The following is a 4,615-nucleotide window of genomic DNA, read 5'->3' on the forward strand; positions in this document are numbered from 1 at the left end:
TAATCTCCAGGCAGCAGAGAGCACAGCTGGCTGGCAGCAAAATCCTCCCTAAGTTCCTCTCCTCTCCTCTCTCACTCATTGATTTTTTATTTTTTTATTTTGGTATCCAATTGTTGTAGTAGCTACTATCTTGTCTCATTGCTACAACTCCCGTACGGGCTCGGGAGAGACAAAGGTTGAATGTCATGCGTCCTCCGATACACAACCCGTACTGCTTCTTAACACAGCGCGCATCCAACCCGGAAGCCAGCCGCACCAATGTGTCGGAGGCTACATCACACCGTGCACCTGGCAACCTTGGCTAGCGCGCACTGCGCCCGGCCCGCCACAGGAGTCGCTGGTGCGCGATGGGACAAGGAGATCCCTACCGACCAATCCCTCCCTAACCCGGACGACGCTAGGCCAATTGTGCGTCGCCCCACGGACCTCCCGGTCACGGCCGGTTACGACAGAGCCTGGGCGCGAACCCGGGGACTCTGATGGCACAGCTGGCGCTGCAGAACCACTGCGCCACCCGGGAGGCTATTCACGCATTGTTGCACCAGCAATCCAACACAACACTGCCAAAGAGGCTCTCTCAATCCACTGCAAGTGGGTGCCTTGTAGGGTTCATTCCATTTTGGGCAGGTTCATTCCATTTTGGGCAGAGAAGAAAAGAGACAATAAGATACCCTCCACTCTGTTCTTCCCTAGCTGGAATTATAATATACATGTATGTGCTACTTGTTTCTTAACCATGTGCTGAGACGATATTCAATTTGATTTATTTACCCTCCCCTCTTCCTATATCTCGTTCTCCATCTACCCTCCTCTCTCTTCCCTCCTCCCTCTCCCCCTCTGTCCATATTGTACCTCTCTTCCCTCTCCTCTTTCCTCCCTCCCTCCATACCATTCCAATCACAACACGCTTCACTCTCTCTCCTTCTTCCCCTCTACCTCCCCCTCCTGCCCTCTCATACTTCCTTCCTCCATACCATTCCAACCTCCTCCTCTCTCCCTTTCCCGCATCTATCTCCCTCCCTCCCTCGATACCATTCTGACCCCTCTCCTCTCTCCCGTATGTCACCCTCCCTCGTCCCTCCCTCCCTGCCACCATACCATTCCTCCCCTCTCCCAGGTCAGCTGACTGGTGAATGGATGTGGGCCAGATGGTCAGGGGATTAAATTCTGAGACCCTTGACCTTAAACCCGGATCCCTAATTCCATCCTAGCATACCACTGGGCCTCAGAGCGACACTAATGTGGCCAAACAGCCAGCCATACAGCCGCACCGTGACCACACACACACTGTTAGAACAGGCAGCGGTATTCTTAGGCTAATTACTATTGTCATCATAGAGGTCCATGAATTTGTTAGTTTACGTGTTGAATAACTATAAAGTATACTTCCACTTGTGGATGAAGTTGTTGCTATGTCATCTAATTGGATTTTGGTGTAGTACAGTGTATCAGGTATGACACAATTATTGAATACATTTGATTTACTTTCTATGTCCCATGAAGGCAGCTGTGGCGGCACATACATAAAATGGTGCCGACAGAGAGGGCTGCCTCGCTTCTAGTCCTTAGGAAACTTTGCAGTATTTTGTTTTTTTATGTATTATTTCTTACATTGTTAGCCCAAAAAATGTATGTGTTATTACATACAGCTGGGAAAATAACTATTAGATATCAGAGCGGCGTCAACTTACCAGCACTACGCCCAGGAATACGACTTTCCCGAAGCGGATCCTTTGTCCGAACTACCCAGGGAATTTGAACTGGTTCCAGAGGCTGACCCAAAACAACGACGCCAGAGAAAAGATAGACGGAGCGGTCTTCTTGTCAGGTTTCAGAGGTGCGCACACCACCTACAGCTTCTGAGTACATTACTCGCTAATGTCCCGTCTCTAGATAACAAGGAGACGAAATTAAGGCAAGGTTTGCTTTCCAGAGAGACATTAGAGATTGTAATATTCTCTGTTTCACAGAAACATGGCTCTCTCGGTCGGAGTCGATACAGCCACCCGGATTCTTTGTACGTTGCGCCGGCAGGAATAAACATCTCTCCGGGAAGAAGATGGGCAGGGGTGTATGTTTCATGATTAACAACTCATGGTGTAATTGTAACAACATACAGGAACTCAAGTCCTTTTGTTCACCTGACCTAGAATTCCTCACAATCAAATGCCGACCGCATTATCTCCCAAGAGAATTCCCCTCGGTTATTGTCACAGCCGTGTATATACCCCCTCATGCCCCTCAGTGCCACAACATGGCCAGCTACCAAGGACTGTGGGGTCTCCATGGCCAAAGTGAGTAAGACATTTAAACGTGTTAACCCTCGCAAAGCTGCCGGCCCAGACGACATCCCTAGCCGCGTTCTCAGAACATGTGCAGACCAGCCGGCTGGTGTGTTTACAGACATATTCAGTCTCTCCCTATCCCAGTCTGCTGTCCCCACATGCTTCAAGATGGCCACCATTGTTCCTGTACCGAAGAAGGCAAAGGTAACTGAACTAAATGACTATCATCACTCACTTCTGTCATCATGAAGTGCTTTGAGAGACTAGTCAAGGATCATATCACCTCCACCTTACCTGTCACCCTAGACCCACTTCAATTTGCTTACCTCCCCAATAGGTCCACAGACGATACACTCGCCATAAAACTGCACACTGCCCTATCCCATCTGGACAAGAGGAATACCTATGTAAGAATGCTGTTCATTGACTATAGCTCAGCACTCAACACCATAGTTCCCTCGACACTCATTATTAAGCTTGAGGCCATGGGTCTCAACCCCGCCCTGTGAAATTGGGTCATGGACTTCCTGACGGGCCGCCCCCAGGTGGTGAAGGTAGGAAACAACATCTCCATTTCGCCGATCCTCAACACTGGGGCTCCACAAAGGTGCGTGCTCAGCCCCCTCCTGTACTCCTTGTTCACACATGACTGCATGGCCATGCACGCCTCCAACTTAATCATCAAGTTTGCAGACGACACAACAGTAGTAGGCTTGATTACCAACAGCGACGAAACAGCCTACAGGGAGGTGGTGAGGGCACTCGGAGTGTGGTGTCAGAAAAACAACCTCTTGCAAAACAACCTCTTACTCAACATCAACAAAACAAAATAGAGGATTATGGACTTCATGAAACAGCAGAGGTAGCACCCCTCCCCTATCCACATCGACAGGACAGCAGTGGAGAAGGTTGAAAGTTTTAAGTTTGTCGGCATACACATCACGGACAAACTGAAATGGTCCACCAACACAGACAGTGTGGTGAAGAAGGCACAACAGCACCTCTTCAGGAAATTTGGCTTGTCACCTAAAGAAATTTGGCTTGTCACCTAAAACCCTAACAAACATTTACAGATTCACAATTGAGTGCATCCTGTCGGGCTGTATCACCTCCTGGTACGGCAACTGCACCGCATTCAACCGCAAGGCTCTCCAGAGGGTGGTGCGGTCTGCACAATGCATCATCGGGGGCAAACTACCTGCCCTCCAGGACACCTACAACACCCGATGTCACAGGAAGGCCAAAAAGATAATCAGGACAACAACCCCCCAAGCCACTGTCTTTTCACCCTGTTACCATCCAGAAGTCGAGGTCAGTACAGGTGCATCAAAGCTGGGACCGAGAGACTGAAAAACAGCTTCTATCTCAAGGTCATCAGACTGTTAAACAGCCATCACTAATGGAGAGAGGCTGCTGCCTACATACAACTTGAAATCATTGGTCATTTTAATAAATGGATCACTAGACACTTTAATAATGTCACTTTGATAATGTTTAGATATCTTCCGTTACTCATCTCATATGTATATACTGTATTTTATATCATCTATTGCATCTTACCTATGCCGCTCTGTCATTGCTCATCCATATATTTATATGTATATATTTTTATTCCATTCCTTTACTTAGATTTGTGTGTATTTGGATTACTTGTTAAATATTGCTGCACTGTCGGAACTAGAAGTACAAGCATTTCGCTACATTCGCAATAACATCTGCTAACCATGTGTGTGTGACCAATACAACTTGATTTGATTTGACATTGCTATCCTAAAAATGCTCTTGATATTAAATACAGTAGGAAAGCAAACCAAATAGCCAAAGTTTTATGACTGGGAGGGGATGTGTGTGTGTGTGTGTGTGTGTGTGTGTGTGTGTGTGTGTGTGTGTGTGTGTGTGTGTGTGGTTGTTTGGGTTGTGTAGTCAACAAGAGGCTAATTTGTGCCCACAGTGAGGCTGAAAGCTGTATTTTGGAGCATCATTGAAAATACTGTACATACTGTAGATTGTTTAATCCCACACAAACCTGGGTGGATCATAGGCTAAAGTTATGATAATTTTGCCTATAAACTCCCAACACACACACACACAAACACACACAAACACAAACTCTCCCCAACACACACTGCATCTAATTTTCACTCCTCTTCGTTTTTTTTTACAAGCTGTAGCTTCCACATAATTAGTGCCCATGGTTTTAATTGTGGTTTACTGAGCTGTTGGCTTTTATAGGGCTTGTGAAAGAGCTCTCTGAGGCTACGTTCCAAATAGCATCTTATAGGGCCCTGTTCAAAAGTAAGGCACTATAGGGGATTGGGTGCCATTTTGGA

The sequence above is a fragment of the Oncorhynchus mykiss genome, chromosome 12, assembly GCF_013265735.2.
Source record: "Oncorhynchus mykiss isolate Arlee chromosome 12, USDA_OmykA_1.1, whole genome shotgun sequence".
Taxonomy (NCBI): domain Eukaryota; kingdom Metazoa; phylum Chordata; class Actinopteri; order Salmoniformes; family Salmonidae; genus Oncorhynchus; species Oncorhynchus mykiss.